This window comes from Macaca fascicularis, chromosome 17 (genome assembly GCF_037993035.2).
Source record: "Macaca fascicularis isolate 582-1 chromosome 17, T2T-MFA8v1.1".
Classification (NCBI taxonomy): domain Eukaryota; kingdom Metazoa; phylum Chordata; class Mammalia; order Primates; family Cercopithecidae; genus Macaca; species Macaca fascicularis.
Window position 1 is genome coordinate 92,163,879 of NC_088391.1, and position 26,954 is coordinate 92,190,832.

General features: G+C 37.8%; 1 protein-coding gene across 2 annotated transcripts in view; it reads right to left on the reverse strand.

Moving 5' to 3' along the window:
* The window catches only part of NALCN (sodium leak channel, non-selective), a 349,771-nt gene that overhangs the window by 232,832 nt on the left and 89,985 nt on the right, over positions 1 to 26,954 (reverse strand). The gene's annotated exons all lie outside the window — the stretch shown is intronic.

Sequence of the window (26,954 nt, forward strand, 5' to 3'; positions counted from 1 at the left end):
TGGGTTTCATTTGAAATCACTTTTTCATAGGGAGAGTAAAGTGTCTCAGGCTCCACAATGAATATGATGGAGCTTGTCTTTGGATTCCATGGTGTTACCGAACACCAAAATGTAAGGCAGCGAATCGCCAAATAGGATTTGTATTTTCTGGGAGGATTATCTCTTAGAAAGGACTTCTAGTCATGGAAAGAAAGGAAAGTTAAAAATATGTGGACAGATTTTTTAACATTGGCTAAGAGAACCTCAAATGCCATGTAGGGAAAAGATATGTTTAATCCTAACAACACTATGAGATGTTTTACAGATGGGGAAACTAAAGCATATAAAGATAAAGTGACTTGTCTAAGGATGCAAAGATAATAATGAAGGGAACTGGAATTAACTCAGTCATTCTGGTACAAAGCCCCACACCTCCCAAATGTGATGATATCTTGTCTCTTAATAGCCTTGCTGTAGTTAGTTTCTCTATCTGTAAAATGGGAAATAGCACAGACTTTATAGTGTTGTGAGGATTTAATGACTTAATTCCTATAAATCATAGGGTAGGTTCTTAAGATATTGCAGGTATCATTATGATTATAAAATTGAAAATAATTGCTCAATATGCTTTTGGGAGAAAACACACAAACATATATCACTGAAGTTGTTTATAAAATAACTATATGCTGTTATTCATAAAACTGGTAAACATTTGTACCTCAATAAATCCTACTTCTCTAAATAAGTTTTATTATTACAGAATATAAAACCAATCTCCACTCATATATTTTCTAATTACATAGGAATTTAAACTAGAATGTGTGTATGACCAAGCATCCAAGCTAAGAAGAAGGTTTTGCACACGTTGGGGCAGCTTCACTGTTTCTTTGAGCCTGTGCATGAGAAAGCAGAATCAGAACATCAGCAAACACCAATGCAAGCAGAACAGAAGGAAGTCCAGCCGCAGACTTGATGACAAGAGAGAAAAAGAGGCTGGAAAGAAAAGCTAAGAGAAAGAAGAAAAGCATATTCCTATCACCTATTATGTGTTAATATGTGTTAATATACTTTACATAGAATATAACTTCATAAATGTCCTGCCTCTCATTTTAAAAATCATATTTTGTACATTGGTACTGTAACTCCTTATCATACAGCTGATATTTGTGAAGCATGTTGAGTTTCTAGGCTCTGTAACACACATGCTAAGGAAATCTGTGTCTTATTAGTTAGGCAGACAGGGAAGTGGGCATGAGGGCAGATATTATCAATACCATCTTACAGAAAAGAAAAGTGAAGGTCATTGGTTAATGAAGCTCTCCAAGGTGGAAAGTATAGAACCAGAAATGGAACCCATATCATCGGGTCATAATTTTTTTTTTTTTCTTTACCATGCTATTTATATTTTCTCTTGATTGAGACTGGGGCTTTAACAAGAAATTGCTAATGGGTAGAAACATAGAGTTAGATAGAAGGAATAAGTACTAATGTTCCATGGCAGAGGAGGGTGATTATAGTTAACAACAATGTATTACATATTTCAAAATAGCTAGCAGAGAGGCCTTGAAATGTTCCCGACACATAGAAATATAAATGCTTGAGGTGATGGATATCCTAAATATCTTGATTTGATAATTATGCATTTTACCCATAAAACAAAATATCACAAGTACCCCATAAATATGTACAATTATTATATATCAATAAACATGTTAAAAAGAGATTATTTTCTCTTATTATCCTTAAATACAGTTAATGTTTTTCTGAGGGATTATGATGGCTAAGTTTATTGTATATCGATCATCTTTAAACATAAAACCAATTAACTATAAAATAGTTCCTTTTGTTTGCACATCATTTCTTAAAAGTTGACTTTTAAGAAAAAGGTTCAGGGAGGAACACCACATACATAAAATGTCAGCAGCAAACAGAAGCAATTGTTTTTATTAATGATTCATAGGTACTAACACTGGACAAAACCTTTGCTTATGTGCACTGAATAGGAAACATATTTTTAACATAAAACAAATAATTTATAATTTATATCCCTTATTTTCCTCTAGGTTTTTGAATGAAAACAAAAAAGTGGCTACAGAAATCCATTATTATCTACCATTAAAGTCTAACAGCTGTACTAACTGAGCATTTTCATGTAAAATATGGAGCTTGTCACCATAAAATTCAATTTGAGAGGAACACTGAATATTATCCTCCCTGTCTCTGTCCAGATCTTTCTTAATTACATCTACAAACAAGATGTCATTTGGAGTTAAGTAAAAAAGAGCACATTTAACAAGTAGCCTTAAAGCTTCCACTCTTATTTTTTTTTCTAATTAGACAAAGGAAAAAAGGAAAGAAGCAGAAACTCACAGTACAGCTCAAAGAGAAGGTTTGTTCATACAAAGAGGTGAGACATTTGTGAAAATATAACCAAAACACTCCCCAGGAAGATGCTGACTATGGAAAGAAATGTTTCCCATACGTGAACTGCACTGGGTAGAAAGGCTGTGAAGAAGTAGCAGTTACAAAGGCAAAGGCAATGGACTAAGATGATCCTTCCTCATCACTTTTCTACTCCCAGCTTTGCCAAATATAGCAAAAGAAATCACTTTTCAAAAATGATTTTCCAATGGTTGGCCAATATTTAAACTGACAAAAATCAAATAAATGTTCCTTTCATTTTCTTTGGGAAGTGGAGGACTCTCAGAAAGAAACTGTAGCTGCTGAAATGTCTTTTGCACAGTCCCGTTCTCGCTGCTGGCCCTGAACTGCTTCCCTCTGACCCTCTTGGCAGACTCCTGAGCTGCCCAGCTCAGCTCCTCTCTGCCCTTAGCTACACTAGGCAATGGCCCTCAGTACTCCCAGAGAGCCTCCCATTCACCTATCTCATGTCACTCATCATGCTGAATTCTCTACCTTGTTTGTTTCCCTCACTAGGTGTGAGCACTCTGAAGTTAAAACTGTATTTTTCATTTCTGTACCAGATGCTGAGGAGCACTCAAAGATTGTTGATGAATTAAACAACGATTTTGTAGCCTACAGACATACGAAAGCATTTCTCAAATATTTGCTTTCAATTAATTCTTCCTCAATATTAATACTGCACAGACAATTTGGAAACTATTTTATAGTGAATTGACTTCGTTTTGCCGATTTTCAAATTTCTCTTAAAACACCTGCATGCTCATATATAAACATAAAAACCCATCCTAAACACACAGAAAAGTCTTCATCTACTGTTTGATCCAACATGGAAAATTTCTGGGAAGCACAATGATTCATATAAAATATTTCTTCTAGATGCGCTGCAGAATATTTTTAGTCTACTTTAATTACAGAACTAAAATTTCTGGCTAAACGACCATATTTTTGTTAAATGAAAAATGATGCTTGACAACAGCACCTGGGAATATAACGCATTAATTTTTTAGAGAACAATAAGGCCTGTTCCAAAAATATCCCTGGAGAGCTCTTGGAATAGCACTACTCTCTCAGACCTTAACCTCTCAAGGCACAAATTAAGGCTGTGCAAGAAATGCAATCACAACAATGTTACTCATGAAAATCAGTTCTCCTGATCTCATTCTTTCTGACTTCTTCCACTGGTGGTTTGAATTTATTAAATAAGAAGACCACAAGTCTACGTTTAGAAGATAAATACTAACCTTGAAACTTTCTACACACTTCCTGTATCGAGAATGAGTACAGGATATTTTTGTATAGCTCTGAATGAAATTATATCCCCACCTGTTTTGATTACCTTTAGGATTTTATCGACTGCCTTGCCGTCTTCTGCTGACTCTTTTCCCATGAAAAAAAGAGGTGAGATATTTGTGTTTTGGGAGTACTCCCATTTGTTTCTTCTAGTCTCAGGTTAATAACCACATTGTCATCCCACTCTCAAGTGAGAGGGTCATAAAATTGTGATGATAACTAGTAACACACTACAAACCTGGGGTCCTACCACTAAACCTCTCTCCAAACACAAACCACCTACAGTACTATTCTAACGATGGGAATACCTGATCTACCGTGATGGAATTTGGAAAGTTAGAATTGGAGACGTAGGCCCGAGACAGTGGAATAAGAATGAGTCAGTACCCAGGGGCTTGGTCTGAATAATCACCTTCACTCCCACAATCAGAGTTTTAAGAACAAAGAGGATTTATTTTAGGACCATCCATTTCTTTCTCTCTCCCAGCGTTTGGATCCTCAGCAATGTTCTTGAACTTTAACCCCTCCAGGGATACGGAACACACTATCTTCTGAGGCAGCTCCATATCAGGTAGGCAAGAGCCCATTCACTGGATGCTGCCAGGCCTCAGTCCCTTTGGGAATCTCTCTTGGCCTTGCAAGGCACAACAAGCTATAGGAGTCTGCAGCATTAGTCCTTGCAGCCCCTTTGAGTGAATCATCCTTTGTTTTACCCAGGTCATCCTGCTTTAGGTGCTCGTTTTCTTATCTGGTCCTTTAACTCCTCCAATCCAATCTACTGTTTATGAAATCGGCCTGATTATCTGGCTTCACTTACTGTCTGGGAATAGAATTTCATCTGTGGTGAACAAAATGACAACTTTCTTGTTACTCAAGATCATCAGTTTCCCTCAGACTTTTCTAAATCACTCTTTCTGATCCTCCAGCTGACTGATCAGACATCACCCTTTTCAGAGAGAAGCTGATCGACTTTGTCCTTGTTAAATTTCAGCTTGAGCATCCCCCTCAGTTGGAAGGGAAAAGAAACTTACATGTTACTCAACCACTACACATGGATGACTATGCTGTATCAGTGTCTCAATGAACTGTCTACTGTCAGTCCAGTAGACTTAACTGTGGAAGTGTACGATCCTTATCCTAAACTCCAAATAGATATTTATTTGCTCAACTACAGTTGCAATGACTATTCAATCCTGAATGGTGGTCAAATAAGAGCTTGATATTTACACACGTGCATGATTAGAAGTACAGCTTGCTCAAGATGGGGTGGGTTGTGCTATACTGGGTTTTATTTTATTTATTTTTTATGTTTGCATATATACAACTTGTCCTAATCTCCAGCTATTTTTTTTCTTTTTTGAGATGGAGTCTTGCTCTGTCACCCAGGCTAGAGTGCAGTGACTTGATCTCAGCTCACTGCAACCTCTGCCTCCGGGTTCAAGTGATTCTCTTGCCTCAGCCTCCCCAAGTAACTGGGACTACAGGCACACGCCACCATGCCCAGTTAATTTTTGTACTTTTAGTAGAGACAGGATTTTGCCATGTTGGCCAGGCTGGTTTCGAACCCCTGACCTCAGGTGATCCACCCACCTCGGCCTCCCAAAGTGCTGGAACTGCTCCATAGGGCAATATTCTTATTAAACTGCAGAACTAATGAAGAAAGGGAGCTATGAATAGTTTAAGAGAGAACTTGCTGAAGCTATCCAAAATGTAAGCTTGGTACTAGTGACATCTGCAGATGGATGATGCTTTAATGGGAAGGTCTGTCCTGTGCCTTGCAGGATGTGTAGCGACATCCCTGACCTCTACCCACTAAATTCCAACGGCCCCTCCAACCCCCAACCAAAAATATTTGTAGACATTGACCAGTGGCCCCTGTTGGAAAAATTGCCCAATTGAGAAACACTTTTCTAACTTGACAGCCTTTCTGATTCTTCAGCTTTTGCCCTGCAGTGCCTAGCACAGGGTCTAGCATAAAATTTATATTATTTTTGAAATGAATTGAATCTCTTCACTTGAGATCAAAGGTGAGATTTAAAAATGACATTTTATTCTCCCTTAAAGATTTCTGAAGGTTAAAAGCCTAGCTCCTAAGACATCGCTTGTTTGTATAAAGTATTTGCCACACAGTGGACAGCTCAATAGTACCATTACATAAATTTTTATCATTTTGCTCTTTTAACAACTAGGCACTGAAAACAAAAGCTTATTCCTTTTTAAACTTCCTGCTATGTAATAAGATGACTATATACATGCGTATCTTAGAGTTTGGGGGAAGGGAGGCTATCTCTGCTTGCAGAATGAGCCGTTACAAAAGTACATTAATTAAAATTGAAAAAGAAAATTAACATATTTTGAATGAAATAAATAGTGCAAAATTTTCCCGAATGAAATTAAATGACTACCTTCTGAACTGTCCCAAGACAAACCACACACACGGTTTTTTTTTTTTTTTTTTTTTTGGAAAGCTTTCAGGTTTTTCTTCTGAATCAAGATGAGATATTCAGTATATTCATAGAAAAACACAGAAGAAAACAGACTAATTCTTAATCCATGTTGATAGACTCCGGTTCTGTCTGGACCATGAGACAGATAATACAAACTTGCAAAACAGTTCAATGTTTTCTACAATGAAACCTAAGCAGCAGCCACCAGATTTAGAACAAAGCGGCTGCCTCTTCAATTCAGCTACAACTTGCATTTGTGGTCACTTGTTGATGACAAAATCTATATTGAAATTATTATTTCTTTTGTTTTTGGTGAACTCTCAGTTTCTCTCACCCTCTGATAATCTCTTCGCTCAGATATACCATATTTTATGCAGATTTTAGCCACATATTAAAAAAATATTTTAGCCAACAGTCAGTAGTGAGATTGACTGTAACTTACTATAATGTTTTTCTTCACCAAATTTCCCCACACCATCTCAATACTTTCTTCTTAACTGAGAGCTGGTTCTGTGGTAAGAGTAGATTGCACCCCAACAGTAGTTATCATAAAGTAAATGTATTTAGTGTGAGATAATTAAAAAAAAAAGCAGCAGTGAGGGATGTGTACTCTTAAGGTGGACATCTGGACTCAACACAATGAACCTTTGTCACTGTGGCTGGATGATCCACATACACGAAATAAGATCATGTGGATCAGCAGACCAGCAATAGCGAGCAAGGTGCATTCTGAATTGCAGAGATTTATTAAACAATGAACCAGCCAGAATTAAATTACTCGTGAATAAAATTACTAGTGAATAAAACCTCTGTAAACCATGTTTACTCTCTCCCACCCACCTACCTTCCACCCTTCCTCCCTCCCTCCCTCCCTCCCTCCCTCCTTCCTTCCTTTCTCTCTTTTTTTTCTCTCTTTTTTCTTTCTTTCTCTCTCTCTCTTTCTTTCCTCCTTTTCTTTTTTTCTTTTTTTGAGATGGAGTCTCGCCCTGTCACCCAGGCTGGAGTGCAGTGGTGCTATCTCAGCTCACTGCAGCTTCCACTTCCCGGGTTCAACTAATTCTCATGCTTCAGCCTCCCAAGGAGCTAGGATTACAGGCGTGAGCCACTATGCTCAGCCTCACAAAAATATCAGTATTTTCCCTGATAGACTGTGCTGTAACATTGTGCCTATAATAATAATCTTCAACACAACTTGTCCACACACTCAACTCATGTGCTCCACACACTGAGCCTGAGGCTTGCCACGTGGCATATCAAGGTAATAAAACAAAACAAAGCTAAAACCACATTTTTTATTTGCTATTCCAGAACATGGAACAAACACAAAAGGACTTTTTTATTATAAATGTCTTAAAAACATTTATAAACTTTATGTTTTTGAGCTACTTTAATTTTGATTTTGGTTTCTTTGTTTTTTTTACACTTAAGCACTCTTTCGGCACACCTTGCCATATTGGCAAAAATCACTTTGTTACCTTAAACCATACACATGTTTACATATATCTTCTAAGTTAATTTTTTATAAGTAATAAAGAATCATAATTGAAATATGTTTCTTCAAATGTAGAAAACTTAAGTTCCAAGTTCTGAATGGAAAATACTCCAAGAAAAGGAGAGGTGAAGGCTTTCACTATAGTATTCACAAATGGAAAAGAAGTGTTGACAAGCTGGATGCTGACATTGGCAGGAAAATGTAGGTACTACAGCAGAACAGTTCCCAGGACGCTCAGTCCACACGCCAACTAAAGCACTCCCCGTCTCCCTGTGATTGGCCATTTCCAGGTAGGCTGAGAGTAAGGGTAACAAAGAAATCATGTCAGACACCTCTAGGCCTGTGAGTCAGCCTTCTGCCTTTGAGGAGTAGTGATGTCAGGTCAAAAGAGCTTCTTGGAAATGTATTTTCCATTAGTTGTCTTAAGAAGAAAGGAAAGGCCAGGTGCAGTGGCTCATGCCTGTAATCCCAGCACTTCGGGAGGCCGAGGCAGGTGGATCATGAGGTCAGGAGCTTGAGACCAGCCTGGCCAACATGGTGAAACCCTGTCTCTACTAAAAATACAAAAATTATCCAGGCATGGTGGCATGCACCTGTAATCCCAGCTACTCGGGAGGCTGAGGCAGGAGAATTGGTTGAACCTGGGAGGCAGAGGATGCAGTGAGCCGAGATTGTGCCACTGCACTCCAGCCTGGATGACAGAGTAAGACTCTGTCTCAAAAACAAAAAAACAAAACTTGAAGACAAGACAAGAAAAAAAACCCTACACTTTGCCACCGTTAGCTGTCAGTTACAGTTCCTAACATTCCAATCATCCATTACTTCTTACCTAGGTAACCTGTATGAGTCAGTACACCCTGGACCTCAACTTCCATGGATGCGCTAGGGCAGTGATGATACTGCTGGTCACCACTAAGGCACTAAAGAAAAGTTAATTAGAAGCTTTTCAATTGTCCTAAAGAGTAAGCAAAATATGTCATACCAGAAATATGTTTCCTCTTAGGGTCTTTTAGCTTTGTCACCCATATTTGGAAGATTTATTGGAAAGAAATCTTTTCAAAGGAAATTAAGGCAAAAGGGCTAGAACTTTGCATAATGTTAAGGTGATGATAGTTATGACATAAAAAATTCATAATAGTCCAAAAATTAGAACCAAGTATTTGGCAAAAGTACTAAGATATTTTTCCTATTTTGAGATATGCACATAGTTCATATCTGCACCATCATACACATTCAATAAAAATAAAAATGCAAAAGTTAACAATAAGGTAGACCTGGTCAGTCTACCTCAGAATAGCTACAAGAGCAATTATTTATTTATGTTTTATAGGTAGGCTGAATGATCTAGTGAATAATCTCAGAATAAAAAGATCAACCAAGATTGGAAATAAATAATTGACATTTGTTTATAAAGGCATATTACAATCCAATTTTTAAAAACCCAATTTGGATCTAAGTGGGAGGAAAGAAACATGCCTGAGTGATAGTGACCAAATGTAATTTAAAAATATATGAGATAACAAATGCAAATAATGTATGGAATTAACTAAAAATAAAGTTCTTATTTGTATTACGATAAATGCCAAATTTACACTGAATTTCATCAACTTAAATATTTACAATACAACACTAAAAGCAAAGATGTGTTCTAGTATCATTTGTAATAATATTACAATTTAATGGTTAAAACTGAATAGAAAATGTTAACTAACTGCTAAAAATTTGAAGCTATACATGGAGAACTTTTTCTTATACCTTCACATTTACATATACGAACAAAAATATTCACAGAATTTTTCCTGTATTTGCTATCCACATTCTTACATAAGCTTCCAAAGCCCGAAAACACGTTTAAAATTGAAATTTGTTCAACTGGTTTAGATTTTTTTTCCAGTGTGCTTCAGATTCCAGTTTAGATTTATTAAGGTTACACTAAAATTAAAAATTATTTTTCATGTATTAAGTTATGCTACCAAGAAAGCTCTATACTGTATAGTCCTACTCTTCCAGCATTTCCAATGTAGACCAGAACTCTACAGAGGTGAGAGAAGAATGTGAGAAAATTGTAATCAATTAACTTTTAAAACAGTGTTGATTTCCAGTTACTTTCAGTGTGCTCAGCATTTTTCTTGTTGTGAAGACAGGATTGATAACTTCCAAGCTCTTTACGAGCAGAAACAGAAACCAGAAGTCAAAAAAGCTTCGTTTTAAGATATAGATCAAAACTACTACAGATAAATGAACATATTTGATTAAAATGAGTTTTAAATGAATGTCTACAAAGACGTGGTTCTCTGCTTACATGTGGTCTAGTCTGCCTGGTCACAATTTGGCTTATGCATCACTAACAGTATAGGATGAAAAGGCCATCATTAGCACCAACAGAGGCTGAACTATGATGAGGCGATTCTCCTGGTGGACCCCAAGACACTATGTCAGAATAATACGTTATAAGTCATCTTCCCCACCAACAACTTTTTCTATTTACGTTTTAATGTTTGCCTGTTTTTTTCTGCTTGATTTTAACAACTAACTACAAGGCACATTAGATACAGAAAACATAATAGAACAGTGGCAAAGGAGGAAGGAAAACGGTCATTCATGGAATATGGTTCAAGTACCCATTACATAATAGCACAACAAACTTAATCAAAGCCAGAGAGCTTTGGGCAGCTGTGATCTGGCCTGCTTATGCCTGGAATAAAATGTCTTTCCGCGCTGTCATTAGGCACATTGGCAAGACTGCTGCACCAGACCAGAGCTCATTTGACCAGCAATCATACCTTTCTAGCAAGTATCTGGGCTAACGACCTCAAGAGAGCAATCAGACATTTGCGCTGTGGCTGATGGAGTAATACAAACTTGCTATTCCTGACTGGGAGGAATACAGAAAAATCATCCCTGGAAATGCTAGCTAAACTCCAACATGAAGAGAAATATGTTTGAAATATGGAGCAATTGGCAATTATTTAAAACCTTAAAAGTATTTTATTTAATTCACTATTCAGAAGGTATGACACACTGTTATTTTTCATCAACCAACGCAGGGTATTCATAAGTCTTTCTGTAGAGTGTGTATGTATGTGTTCGTCTTACAAATCACTCTGCAGTCAGGTGTTTGAGCTTTAATGACCTCCATTTAAAGTCTGAGGAAACATCTAAAATGATTTTTATTTGAATTTTTTTTTGTACTTTAATTTTCTTTTTAATTTGAAGTACATTTATTTCAGATGTAATGACTTTTATTTTATTATTATGTTATGATTTTTATTTTATTTTTAAATTTACTTTAAGTTCTGGGATACATGTGCAGAATGTGCAGGTTTGTTACATAGGTATGCATGTGGCATGGTGGTTTGCTGCACCTATCAACCAATCTAGATTTAAGCCCCACATGCATTACGTATTTGTCCTCATGGTCTCCCTCCCCTTCTTTCCCACCCTCTGACAGGCCCTGGTGTGTGTTTTGTTATTTTTTAAGACAGCGTTTGGCTCTGTTACCCACGATGGAATGCAGTGGTGCCATCTCAGCTCACTTCAATCTCCGCCTGGGATTACAGGCGGATGAGGAGCTGGGACTACAGGCACTCACTACCACACCTGACTAATTTTTGTATTTCTTGTAGAGACCAGGTTTTGCCATGTTGCTCAGGCTGGTCTTGAAGTCCTGAGCTCAAGCAGTCCACCCACCTTGGTTCCCCAAAGTGCTGGGATTACAGGCATGAGCCACCACACCCGGCCTGGAATAATTTTTTTTTTTTTTTGAGACAGATTCTTGCTCTGTTGCCAGGCTACAGTGCAGTGGGTGGATCTCAGCTCACTGCAATCTCCGCCTCCTGGGTTCAAGTGATTCTCCTGCCTCAGCCTCCCGAGTAGCTGGGACTACAGGCCCCTGCCACCATGCCCAGCTAATTTTTGTATTTTTAGTAAAGACGGGGGTTTCACCATGTTGGTCAGGCTGGTCTTCATCTCCTGACCTGGTGATCTGCCTGCCTTGGCCTCCCAAAGTGCTTGGATTACAGGCGTGAGCCACCACGCCCGGCCTGGCCTGGAATAATTTTTACAGAAAAAATTATTGCTATTGTTTGTTGACAAAATCCAGCATTACATATCTGACAGTTTTTATGAACCTCTGTACTAGATTTATTCAACAAGATTAGGAATGAGAGGGCAGGTAGGTCAAATGTCTCTTATTGGGACATGAAGAAATGGAGCTGAATGTTGTATCCAACTCTCTTATTTGGTTAACTTGGTCACTTTCTGCCTTCTCATCATTGGTGGTTACTTACTGGTTGGAAGGAAATAAGTACCTGCTATGATAGTTGTGTTTCGTAATTCTCTTATATTTGAATAAATTTGCTATTGCCTAATGGACACTTATAAAATATCCAGCACAAATCATTGAAGTTAAATGGGCACAAGGACATTTCATCGTCTACATAGACATTTTAGTGAGATGACTCTTTCATTTGGCCTATTTAATTTTTCCAGCCTTTTAACCCTTATGTTTTGACCTAGAATTCTTGACTACCTCATACTGTAAAAAGAGACAACAATCAAAAGGCTAATATTGAAGGTTTAATCTTATTTGCATGACAAATTCAAGTCCAACAATACCTCTTGTCTCCGTTTATCTCAAAGCTTTAATTTTAGGGAGTCACAGATTCTGTACAATGTAGGTTATACCATTGCTTATCTCATTGTATTGGAAAAATGCAGTATTTATAAAAGTTTTTCCAAGTTTTAAAGTTTAAAGTTGTTTATCTTTTTGTCCCTTTGTAGACTGTAAACTCCACGAAAGCAGCCACTCTGTATTGGTCACCACCATATTCCTAGTGCCCGGGCCAGTGCCTGGCAGATAAAACACAGGTATGTTCATCTGGACAAAACATAAAATGTAGAGTAAATGGGCAAAGGAAAGTAACAAAGCAGAGAAAGGTCAGGGAGAGAGGCCGGTGGAAATATTCAAAGAGGAAACACATGTAAAAGGGAAGGGTGTGTTGGACCATGCGAAGAGCCACAATTATAGAGGTCAGCAGACTTTGAAAGCTGGCCAGTCTGCTCATCTGCCATCCTGGAGGGTCTCCAGGAGGGGACTATCCAGATTAATTTCCATGAATGGTGCCTGAGGCCAGTTGGTGACCCACACCAGCTGCCAGAGCTCCCAAGGCTGCAGACCTGCTTTGCTGACTGAGGATGCCCCAGCCCCTCATTGCCAGACTCAGCCACCTCCCTTGAGAGGCACTGCATTCCCGGCATCCCTTCCCACAGTATCTCTCACGCATCGCTAGCTTAATGGCTTCACTTGTCTCCAGACACTGGCTTCCATTTCCTCTGCAGATGCTCATTTCATGGCTTCATGTGGCCCTTCTCCCACGTCGGTCCTCAGAAATGTGGGTCGTGGGTTGTTTTACTCTCAATGTCGAGAAATCCCTCTAGGTCCAGTCATGCAGGCACTGAGAGAGCTGCTCTGGCCTCCCCTCTGCCCTACCCTTGTCCTGGTGATTCTTTTTTTTTTTTTTTTTTTTTTTTTTTGAGACGGAGTCTCACTCTGTCTCCCAGGCTGGAGTGCAGTGGCCGGATCTCAGCTCACTGCAAGCTCCGCCTCCTGGGTTCACGCCATTCTCCCGCCTCAGCCTCCCGAGTAGCTGGGACTACAGGCGCCCGCCGCCTCGCCCGGCTAGTTTTTTGTATTTTTTAGTAGAGACGGGGTTTCACCGTGTTAGCCAGGATGGTCTCGATCTCCTGACCTCGTGATCCGCCCGTCTCGGCCTCCCAAAGTGCTGGGATTACAGGCTTGAGCCACCGCGCCCGGCCTGGTGATTCTTTTATATGAGTCCTGATGCTGGTTTTGACTTTAGAGCCATTGCTTGCGTTGCTTCAGTGTCTACATGGCATTTGCAGGAGGTGGGACACCATCGTCCTCCACCTCAGCATCCCAAACATTAGAATATCACCACATTCATTAAAGTGTCTGAGACTTGTCACAAGTTGGTGTAGGTCAGGCTTGGCTCATTTAATCCTCACTGCCACCTTAGTACAAAGTACACCATTTTACTGATAAAGAAAGCAAGTTATGCCATTTGCTAAGGTCACATGGCAAGGAAGTGCTACTGTGGGTTGGATCCTGCCCTCCACTCAAGCTTAATCCCCTGTTCCTATCAGGCTTTCTTCATGTGGAGGAAGTTCAAGTGCTATTATCAGGTGCATTTTCTTGGACTCTGAGAACCCAGGCTCCTCCCTGCAGTTTCTGAGGTAAGGGGTAGGGCTCTGAGATGCCTTCAGTCCCTGGAAGAGTCAAGAATAGGCTGGGCTTGAAGTTCATGTTGTTGCATGATTATTAACCACAAACAATAGACATGAGTATTTTATTTGGGGCAATTATTGCTATGAACTTCTAAGTCAGGGCAAGGTCTCAGTTTCATTTTCCTGCTCCTATTATAGAGATACTTGGGTGCTTAGCCCCTCTCTGTTGCTTGGAGAAAAACCTCATGTTTTGGGTTAGCTTCTGGGCAGAGCAACGGTGGTGTGGGCCCCATTAGACAGCTCCAACCCATGGAAGCCACAGACAACTCTTGGCCAAAAACCCAGAACAGTCATAACCTTGAACTTCCTACGGCTGTCACAGATTACGCAGATGGAGAGAAACATCCTGTTACATGGCCAGGCCTTTCGCTATTTCAATTCTCTATCAACACACTGGCAAGTTCATTCTTATCATTCTCACATTAAAAACGAAAAGACTGTGGCTTAATGAGACTAAACACATCCCTGAGTTCGTCTGGAGTGGCATTCCGATGAATCCGTGCTCGCCTCCACAGACTACGTTCTTTCCACTCTGCCATGCATGTCTGAACTTTCTGAAACTTTTCTTGGCTTGGTTTTGAGGAATTTGAACAAATTCCTGTCTGGTATACTTTGTGAAAGCAAAAATTCTGCTTTTAAAATTAAACAAACTAGCCCAAGAAAAGGGAAGGGAGGAGGGGTGAAATTTCCTCTCTGTGTTTTGGATTAGCAATAGTTCTTCTGTGCTTCTGCTTGGGGTGGGGAGAACATTTCTCTGCCTTCTCTGCGCTCCTAGCGCCTCAAATGATTGTCTGACAAGAGTAGGTAAAGATAGTTTTAAATACTCTCAGAGCTCTAACCAAAATTCGAGATTTAAAATTTAAAAAGCAGTACGATTTTAATTATTTTCACGAATGTGTTAGTAAATCAGAACAATATAAAATTTAGCAGTGGCTCTGGTTTAGCTTTTGGGTGTACTGGGTGTACCTTTTGGATATTCCGTACAATTACTGAAATTCTAACTATGGCTTTGTTCTGTGTTACAAATGTAATCATTTGAGAAGTAGAATATAAAATAGAGAAATTAGTTTATCAAAATAAATTTGTTTTGACTTCAGTAAAGTCAAATTTCATGGCTTCATTTTTGGAATATATTTATAATGGACTGGGCATTTTGTCCTTTTGTTCTTTAAGCCTGTAGTAGATATTACTGCTTGCGACTCTGGACTCATTCTTCTCTTCTTCCTGGGCACCTGGTTGCTTGGTGAGATAATATGCTGCCTAGAATTTTCTGCAAGGAGGTGTGGCCTTGTGACAAAGTTCTTCCTGATGTGTGCAACTCCCAAGCCATCTACAAAACAACTTCTTCCCTGGACTCATTTTTCCCTTCTCTTCCACCAGCTAGAAATAGAGAAGCCAAGGACAGACTTGGAGAATAAGTGTTGAGTTTGGCAGAGATGCCACAGAGGCCTGCACTTTGGGATGACTTCATGGGCCCAGCCCATCCAACTACCCACATACCTAGGATGGCAGCTTCAGAAAGAAACCAACTTGTGTCTTGCTTGAGCCATTGTATTGTGAGTTCTCTCTTTAAAGCTTACTTTACCCCAACTATTACATAGACTAAGACTCAAAGTAGCTATGGCCCATGGGCCCAGTTCTCAGAAATGGCTGATGTTCATAGGGATGTCTGTTTGGAAAAAAATATGCTAACTAAAAATTATTGATATACAGACATTTTAGAATTTCATACAACTATATGAAGCAGATTGGACAGTTCAAGGAAACAAAACAAGGCAAAGTTACAACTGATGTCTGATAAAACAGCTCTTTTTTCCTCACAAAAGCCACCCTACTAACCTTGGCCAAAGTTATTGGCATACCAAGACACAGAAATTCCCACTTCATACCTACACTTAGCCCGAAGAAAGAACTCCACCCATATATCTAAAATAACAAGGTAAAATGTACAATTTAATGTTACATAAAGATTGCTTCAGATTCTTTGAAATGTTCAAAGGAGATCCTTTGAACACAAGATTGTTACTTTTTAAATATAGGGTTTCAGTTTCATGACTAATGGTATGATTCAACAACATGGAGCAATAAATTATTTCTCAAGAAAAAGCATTATACTTTAATTTGTACCATTTCAAGGCTTTAAAAAATCTTGCCAAAATAGTGCTATTTTTACCAAATAAAACGTTAAAATACAGGCAAAGTCTTAAGAATAATACACACACACACATACACACACACACACACTCAACATTACTGAACTCAGACATACCAAAGAAATTCACATTCTTGAAAGGACTACCAAGCCTGCATCTTGTTATATTCTAGGCAAACAAATATGAGAAATATTTAGTACTGGAATAGGAAGTATTTTGGCAAGTGATTGCAAGTGCTTTGAACTCACAGTTCATGATCATAATGAATGGCTACCTCAGTGATATAAATCAGACACCACATAGTTTGATAAAATGTAGGGATACATTTCCTCATCTGTCAATCAAAGCATGCTCACTGGCCACTTCAGCACATCAACCACCCCATATTCATTTTGTCCATTGGCAAAGAATTCCTAAGACTGTCTGTCTTGATTTTCAGCAAGACTCTAGTGTAATGCCTTGTGGTTTGAGCGAAATTCACATCATGTAACCAAGCTTTTGCAAATTTGATCATTTTACTTTATGGAAAATATTTTCATCTCAGCCACTGTTGACTTTGCATTCTTGACAAAAATTAAGCTAGTCTCATTGATCTTTCACTGTGTCAAAGAAAACAATTTAAAAAAATTGAGCCTGTGTAGTTCTCATTATTCAATCACGTTTTCTGTTTTAACATAAAAAGTGAAAAAATTCTACCAGTCATAGCATTTTCAATCTAATCACATTCCTGGAACTTAACATGTAATGAAACCAAGATCCTCATATTTCTCCTCAAACATGCTCTTCTGGAAGTTAATGGCAAGTCTATCTAATCACTGAGGCCAGAAGCTTTAGAGTGATCTTTTCCATTTAACACACAGCCAATCTCTTAGTAAATCCCATAAAATAAACATGTACACTACATTCAGCATCTTCTGTGACCTCCACTGCTACCACCTTTGTCCAAGCCACTGCCATCTCTCGCCTGGACTCTTAGGACAGTCTCCTCTGTCATTGCTTCCCTTGATTCTATTCTCTGCCCAGCAAGCAGAGTTGTCCTGATCAGTCTTGTCTCGCCTCAACTCAAAATGCTCCATGGGCTTTCCATCTCATTTAAAAGGAAAAGCCAACGTCATTATGTTGGCCTGGAAGGCTCTACACGATCCTTTCCTTGTTATCTTTCCGATCATATTCCTTTTCTCTTTCTCCATAGCTTCATTCAAGACCCGCTGGCCTTCTCATATGAGGAGGAGAGCATGGGGCATGCTTCCTTCTCAAGGCCTTTGCAAGAGCTATTCCCGCTGCCCTGCATACTCTTCCCCAGAGAGCCATGTGGCTTGCCCCTTCCCAACTACTGCATTTTCCTTGAAGGGACTTCTTCATGGCCACCTTATTGAAACTGCAATTCCTGCTCACACCTTCCCCTCTCTTTTTGTCTGCTTTCCTTTTCTCCTTGACACTTATTACTATGTAGCATGCTGCTGATTTTACTTACTTAGTTTCATTATTTCCTGTTTCTTTTGGTCGAATTTGTAAACTCCATGAAAGCAAGGATTTTTTTTTCTCTGTTTTTCACTGTTGTGGTCAAATGCCTGGTACATAGTGGGTCCTCAACAAACTGTTTTTGAATATTGAATGAATAAAATATTTTCCCATATAATCAGTTGACCAGGAAGGAAACTGATAGAAAAATAGTAAAGAAACACATTCACATATACTGGAAATAAAGTCAGAACTGAATCAGATAATAGGATATTCACATATGGAATGTGTAAAAAATCTCATTAGGCATTAGCTAGCTGCACAGAGGCCCAGAAAACAAACATACGAGTACATATCAAATTCTGGGGTAAAGGCCAGACTAACGTAGGAACAGGTGGTATTTTCCTAATATGCTTATTCTATGGCAGATGGCGTCTATATTTTACAGCCTGAATAGTTCCATCACTGTGAGTTCTCTATCTCTAGTAAAATACAATCATATATGGGGGGTAGCTATACATACCACAGCACCTCTTATTTCCACAATATCACCCACATAAACCCAGGAATCACTCAGTTCTCTATTCTCGGTATTCAAACAAATGCACAGAACGACTTTTCAAATGAATACAAAATGCAAATTACACTGATCAAAAAGAATTTCATGTCAAAGATCCTCCCACTAATAGGGCTTTGATTCAGCCTTTAAGTTTCATTAAAACCCAGCAGCAGCAGACTCCTGTACAAAGGCAGGTGAGCAAAGCTTTGTATTTAACGTGCCACTTGGATGCCTATGAGATCTGTTGGCTTGTCTGTACTTAAGTTCATGCCTGAGAGTGTACTTGTTAGTTGCATCCCACTGGCTGGAAGAGGACAATGCTGGCGAGATGCCAAAGTGATGCTGCCTGAACGTACCTCCAGTGAAATGCTAAGGAAGGACTTTTCGAATGGAAACAAAAGCTTTACAAAGGAAAAGCGTTAACGTTGGAGAGAGGCTTTAAGGAATAAAACTTAATACAAAAGAAATAATCATTATTTGTTTAATATGTTTAATCATTATTTAATTGCCGGTAAATTAACAAATTGTAATACTAGAGAAAAATTGGTCACAGTGAGAAATACGATCATATTAGCAAAATGCCAATGTGGTTTTAACTTTGAGAAAGAAAAATTGTCAAAATGATAAAATAATCATTAGTTCTAGAAAGTCTAGATAATCTGATGACCCTTAAAGAACAAAGTGGAAACTGTCAAGAGCCAGCAAAGACTCACCCCTGTAATCTCTGCACCTTGGGAGGCTGAGGCGGGAGGATCAAGAGGTCAGGAGATCAAGACTATCCTGGTTAACATGGTGAAACCCCGTCTCTACTAAAAATACACAAAAAATTAGCCTGGCGTGGTGGCAGGCACCTGTAGTCCCAGCTACTTGGGAAGCTGAGGCAGGAGAATGGCGTGAACCCAGGAGGCGGTACTTGCAATGAGCAGAGATCGCGTGTCTGGGCGACAGAGCGAGACTCCGTCTCAAAAAAAAAAAAAAAAAAAAAGAAGAGATGAAGAAATGGTAAGAGGTCTAGATGGATTCACAGCTGACTACACAAGTTTATCTATACTAAGTTTCTATGTAGAAATTAGAAATTAAGGGATAAATTCTACATTAATTTAAGATATAAACAGCAGAAAACTTTCTTAGTAAGAATGTGTACACCACCCATTTAATATACACGCTCTCAAGAAAAGTCTTCAACAAAATTAGTCTATGCTTTTAAACTTTTCTCTAATCATAAAGATTAATATCAAGTAATCATTAATATGAATTGATCTAATGATGTTTTTAAATATAGTAAACATAAACACTAGGAAGCATATACTTAGAAATACCAGATTCTTTCTAGGAGGGTCAAAATGAAACATCACTGCTGAGGTGAGTGTTCAGAGTTGGTAAGACTTGACTCCCCCTTTTAAGCTACCAAGCCTGTTTTTTTGTTCCTATCTAATATGCTCCTGATCTGTCCTGAGTGCCAAAATCTCCCCTGAAATGACCAGCGATGGGACCAGATATATTCCTTTCTTCCTTGTCTTCTTTCCATGTCATGCAGTGTGTTCAACTTGGAAGAGAACTCAAGTCACCCAATGCTCAAGTGACAGCTGTAGTTCTGAAAGGAATGAATCAAACTTAGTCTATAGACTAAGATATGTGGATCATATACGAGAAGCGACGCGTAAAGAGTAAAATGCTATTCAATAAATGCTCTCCTCATCAAAACTTAAATGCCTTGTCTTCTTCTTCTCCCACACAGCAACAGATGATAATGATCTAATTCATCATGCTAATTAGCAAATAGATTAAATTATGTACTATCCCTCTCAGTTCAAATGGCCCTTAATCTAACTGAAGGTCATTTATTGCCTAGAGGAGTCCTGAGTAAGTGCCCAGACATTTTATGTTAATCAGTGAGAGAGACCTCACTGGTTAGGGTGACCTCCTAGGATTCCAGATTTATTCTCCACTCAGAGAGCATACTGGCACCACCCACTGTATCTAAATTACCTATTTATTTCATGTGTTCAAGAACATTTTATTTCCACATTCATCTTTCCTGACTTTCTGGCATCACTAAAAATATTATGCGAAGTCCAGCAAAGAAAGTTTCCATTTTCTTAAGTTCAAACATCAAATGTTTCTTGGATGTAAATCTTAGCCATCTGTCAGCACTATGATTCCCTGTAAAGAATTTACCCTTTTATACCTGTACCCTGGAAAATTCTTTTTTAAATTTCTTGTATACATTGCAAGAAGAAAATTAATGTTCAGTTTATATGTTTCTTGCTTTTCAAATGTTCCAAAGGTTGGGACCAGGTGACCATCCACTCTAAGCCTTACTAATTTTAAAATTATGTCTTCCTGTAGATTCCCATAGAACAGATTTATGAGGAAAAAAATGCTTTACTGATAGGTACAGATAATTAAGTTTCATGATGCTAAATATAATGTATTTGATGTAGGTTTTAGACTGTTAAATACCTTTTCATTTTTAAAATAAATCTATAATTACATTGTATACTTAACCTTAATTTTTCCAGCTATTCTATAAATTCTTTATTGAAATGCACAGCATTTAATATATTTATTTAGCTTCATCTCCTCATCTTAGGGTTTTCTAAAAATTAACCAAAGTCAAATTTTGTTTTTGAGGGATTAAATGGCTATTTCCTGAAACTGTTTAGTCAGATATTTAGAAAGTTGTACTCAATCATTTAAATTTGTTTCCACTTATTTTACTGTACAAAAGAATTTTTTAAGAAAATATAATTATTTGTATAAATAATGTTTGATATAGAAAATCTTTACTGGTGAGTACATACAGATAATTTTATGAGATGAAGGCAAGACATTTTAGTCATAAACTAGACATCCTCTGGAAAAGGTATGAAAGTCAAGGAAGAATTTTGATCTGATTCACCCTCCTTAGCCATTGGCTTGCCAATCTCCATCTGAAAAGTGCACACCAAGGACGTTGTCCAGAAAAGCTAACTTCTCCCTTGTAAGCATCATTGGTTTAAACCCATAAGGTATGGTAACCATAGGGGATCCCTGATTAATTTCCTGTCGTACTGCTCAGAATGGCCTCTGTGATTCACCTGAGTTGGTCAATTGCATCTTCTAACATCACTCACGAGTTCCTCCATATAACCAATCAAACTACTCCGTTAGCGACTCCTGTGGTTGTATGGTTTCTCAAACATGGACGCCCTCTCTTTCCTTTCTTTTATACCCTTTCTAAGCATGGTTACCTCTACATGGACCAAGAGCCACTCTGGGAGCCTCAGCGATTTAGGAAGGTTATGTTTCCTCACCAGTGGCTCACCAGTGTTTGCTTTATTATAATGCTTACCTCTGCTGACATAACTCACACGAATGTTACATATTTACTCTTTATATATGCATAGATTATTCCACCTTTTTTTAAAAGCTAAACACATCATCTACTTATTTTTTAATGCATTGAAATGCCAGTTCTTCTGGGATGACCCTGTGATAACTGTGATGACCCTCCCAATTGATAATTGGGAGATCCTTTCTTTGTGATTTTGTAGTATACAAAAGTACATTATTTACAAACATACTTGCTCAACTGGGTTTTAAATTCCTTAATCTACTCTATCCCTTCATTACCCTTTTTCCCATTGTCACAGGATCCTTAGGGTGTCACTTCACCAGGCAGAAACCTCTGTAGCCGGTGGCACCTTTGTCCACGTTTTTCTTGCCCGCTGGGCTCGTTCTGCCCACCCAGCCTGGCAGGCAGCATTCAGCTTTCACTACCAGCCTGGATCCCATGCCTGCCAAGGTTGAGCCAGGTGCGGAGCGGCGAGGGGTGCATGAGTGAGTGAGCATGGAGTCTGGCCACTGTGCACAGCCAGACACGCTGGCTGAGGTGGGGTGGTCAGCTCCGGGCACCAGCACGGATGCCGGCTCCCTGCTGTGGCTGGACCAGGCCTACTGCAAGTGGTTTCAGGATCCCTCAGCATGAACATTATTAGAACACAGTGAAGCTGTTGCATTTGGCATTTTCCATTGTCATCAGAAACTAATATTTCTGACTAGGGGGAAATCTTAACTATGTGAAGAAACACCCTAGCACTTTCAGCTATGGAAGACCTATTTGACACCAATTTCTGAAAATGACTTCACTCTTGAGCAGAAAAATGTAATTAATTCCAAGATATGGGTACTTGATGTCCCTTTTATCCTTAATAGGCTAAAGAGGCAAGAATTATATGCAACTAAGGAAATCCACACTAGGGAACTTTTCAAGAAAGCACTACAATTACCGACAATTCACCAAGAGGAAAACCCTAAAACTCAAAACTGATGTTTAAATTTTAAAAAACTTTGTGGGTACAATGAAGCATGATGCATTTTTAGAATAATTATGACACTGGGCAAGATTGTTCTCACATTTTTTTTTTTAATGAAGAAGACTTCATTACAGCTGACAAGTGACTCATAAAAACAGAAATCCCTGCCTACTCTTCAAACTCAATAAACCTGGACAAAAGAAATAAAAGCCTAATAAACACCCGCCTGTGGGTAAAGTGCTGCTGGATGTTGTTATGAGTTGAATGGACTGGAAATCATAAACCGGGTACCACTGGAGGGAAAATACCTGCAGCTCAAATGCATCTCAAGGGGCACATGAATGAGAACTGCAGTGTATTTCACAGAAATCTCTTAGCAGGACTGCGGATGAGCCCAGACAAAATGGAGGAAGTCCCCCAAGGTACAGCCAGATATAGAAAGCGCTCAGAAACTCTTTCCTCTGTTGGCCACAGGGCTTGCCTAGTCCTAACCTGCTATACTCAGGGAACCTCATCATCAGGACCTCTCTGTTCCTCCTGTAGCCTCTCCTGCCTGCTGTTCTTGGCCCCTTTAGTTTGATGTTCTTGCTTCATCCTGTGCCAAACCTACTGATGGCAGGAGCGCTGATTTGACTCAACCATATACGCCCTCCAGGCTGGAGTGACACTTCTGAAAGATGAAAGCTTCCGCTTTAAATAATGAAATACTCAGAAAACACAATACCTTCTGAATCAAAGAGATTTTATCATAGTCAAAATATTGGCCTAAATATACTTTGTTATAATATCATGTTTTTAGAAAATATGTAAACCATGATTTTGAAGTGATTTTTTTGGTACATACATTCACATTTTCAAACATTTATGAAATGCATGTGTTTTACCTTTATAATGAGAAAAAAGCTAGAAGATTTTAAATCAACAAGTCATGTATATTTTATATATAGCCATTTGTTGCATAGAAAAAGGAATTTCTTATATATGTATAATGAACAAACAAGGCTAAATTTAGATGGCTCTTAAAATGTGGACTCATATCAGTAAATATATCAAATTATCATTTTACTTGTATATAAAGTTGATAATTCACTGCTGTGAAAACTAATCAATATAAAATTTATGAATTTAAAAAATAGCTATTCTATTCCCTAAGCATCTGTGGATTTGTAAATAGGCCTTTTTCTTTTAAAAATCAATCTCAAACACATAATCCCTAAAGCCAAATTCTTCTTATGTTTCCCACGATAGTTAACTAATCTTATTCTTTCTGCCCATCTCATGTCTCACTCCTGGGTGATCAGAGCACTTCTTGGCACCCCAATAAATTATATTGTCCATCTTTTCTGCCTATTAGCACAGAATGTACACCATGATTATTTAGTGTCCTAAAATCTACCTTCAGGTATTCAATTTACAACAACAATAACAAAGCAAGTTTTATATGTATGTGACAACTTTTCAGATACAAAGGATCTTAGAAAACCATGCGTTTTCTCAAATTACAACTCACTAAAATTAATAAAAAGTCAAGAAATTTGCTAAGCATTCTGAAATAAAATATAAGCTAGAAAACCTCTGCTTGTCATTTTAAGCTGGATTTTAGATTAAGGTTGTTTTTGCTTCCCTTATATTTCTATTTTAGAAGGAAAATTAAAAATTCTGGAACATTTTCCATTCTGAAGTCATTTGGTTGTTAGCTTTGTACCTTTCAGACACTTGAGATGCTCAATAATACTGCAAAGTACAGTTCTTGCTGTGTGCTATTATTTGCAGTGCCATGTAAAGAAGGTTTTTATAACAGGAGAATATTAGAGTGGGGGAAGAAAAAAGATTCTATTTTTATATCCCATTAGACAGTTTACTGCCTTTCAAGACACCGATTATAAGCAATGGCCCATTACCAGTTTTTCAGGTTCTTGGAATATGTCTCAAAAGAGTTTTTGTTACTGACTGCAGTCAGCTTTCAGAGCTCTATCCTTGTTCCTGACAGATGTCCACAATGAACTCGCCTATTTTTGTTTTGTTTTGTTTTTTATTCTTGGAATGGGGATAGCTATAAAATCTGCTTCTCTTACTACATCTATTCCTCTTTTTATTTGATTCTAACACCCTATTAATACAATCTCTTGTCACATATCCTTTCCATTGTGATAATCCTTTCCCAGGGTTACAAGAAAGGACAATGAGATTTGCTAGTCTGCAGAGCAACACTGTTAATTTCTTGATCACGGTATAGGTGACAATACCATTCAACAGTGCCCATGTTATGACAAAATTATTCTTGATTCTCTATTGCCCATAAATGTTAAACCCTTCATCTGTGAAATTCCATGTTCTTCTTTTTTTCCCACAAGCCAAATCCTTATTTAGAACATGGCTTCTGTTTAGAATGCTATGTACAACTCTGAATCCTAGGCTTCTAGCATTTTATCTTTTCATTAACTGTAAAATCCTATAACGTGAAAATACATAATAGACAAAAGTCAAGTATATAGAACATATGTAAGAATAAGACACACAAATCCAGAAGGAAAATGGGCCAAGCATGTGAACCAGCAATTCACAGAAGAAACAAACCCAAGTGGCCAATAAACATACAAAAAAAAAAAAAAAAAAACGCTTAATTTGATTATAATCTCATCAGTTACTAGAAAGGCATAGAAATCACACTCATTTAGTTGGCTAAAATTTACAAGTTTCATTATATCAAATATTGACATGCTAAGAAGAAAACAGATACATTCTTAGTACTGGTGGGAGTATGCAGGAGCAATTTGGAAATATACACTAAAAATTAAAAATGTGCATACCCAGTACTTCTATTTCCAGATGTCTACTATACAGAACTATTCCCATGGTACACAAGGAGACTCATGCAAGTATATTAATACTCCAGTATTAGTAATCACACACACACACAAAAGGTGTCAATCAATTGTAGAATGATCAAATAAAATGTGTGACAGTCACCACTAAATTAACTGGAGTATGTGTATATTTAATCGTATAAATTATATGTAAACAATACTCCAAATATTCTATGTAAACATACGTATATACCCATATGAAAGTGAGTATCAAAGTCAAAAATGTCATAGATTAAACTCATAATAATGTTATCTTGGAGATACTGGAGAGGGGACAGGAACTGTAGATAATCATCAAAAAGGCTTTGCTGTCTTAATAGTTTAAAGAATTAAAACATTTCTTATGTAGCTGAGTTTTTTTAATTCAAGAAATATATGAACTGTAAGGCAAACACTTTTTATTACTAAAGTTTTACATTACAAATCAAACATGGAAAAAATAAAATATCAATTCTTAGATTAATTCATTGTCTGAGAAAACTAAAGGCTTATAGGATTTTTTTCTAATGAATTTCTCTTTTAAAAACCTTTGTATTCATTAACTGGATATCATTTCATGGGGTGTATTTGTGTGGGTATATATGAGTATGTCCATGCATGTGGAATATAGGGAATTCACACAGATCTATAACTGTGTGACTCTGGTTTGCAATGTGCAAATCAACTGATAATGCACAAATATATATATGATATAAAGTATGTCAATATGAATAACACAGATGTGTGAATGATAGTGTGTAAGTTATTTGACAATGCACAATGCACATTTTTAAGTATGTAACATACACATGCTAGGCTAAGCAGTGTATAACTTAATCAGTATAAAATTCCTTACTTTAAAGTATATGTTTTTATATTAATTCCAAAAGAACAGCCATTTTTAAAATGTTTCCAGTTTATTAATTCAGTATTTTTAAATAGACTATCAAAGAAATCATCTGGTTAATGTTTGATGCGCTTTTCATTTGAAGTCTAATATCTTAGCAGAAGGTTGGACTTGATGATCTCATATGTTTAGTTTTAGCCCTAATGTTTATCATTTGTGATTTAAATAGAAAACACTTGTTTTAAACTATTATAGAAGTATTGAAAGTAATTTAATTAAAAAATCTCTAAGCATACTTTTTTTTCTTTTTTTTTTTTTTTATGGAATCTCACTCTGTTGCCCAGGATGGAATGCAGTGGCACGATCTTGGCTCACTGCAACCGCCGCCTCCCAGGTTCAAGCAATTCTCCTGTCTCAGCCTCCCAAGTAGCTGGAATTACAGGTGCCCACCACCATGCCTGGCTAATTTTGTATTTTTAGTAGAGATGGGGTTTCACCATGTTGGCCAGGCTGGTCTCGAACTTGTCACCTCAGGTGATACCGCCATCCTTGGCCTCCCAAAGTGCTGGGATTACAGGCATCAGCCACCGCGCCTGGCCCTAAGCATCCATTTTTAAGTAACATTCATTTTGTTGAAATTACTTCAACAAAACAACAATCATGACTTACCATCATTAACATCTTATTATCCAATAATAATATGATTTTATTTCATGTATGCATACTTAACATAAAAAGTTTACTATTAATTGTATCAGTATATAAAACAGTCAATTAATTTGGAATAGTAGGTAGAGACTTATGAATAATGAACTTGCCAAGTTTCTTAGCTTAAATAACTCATAATTACAG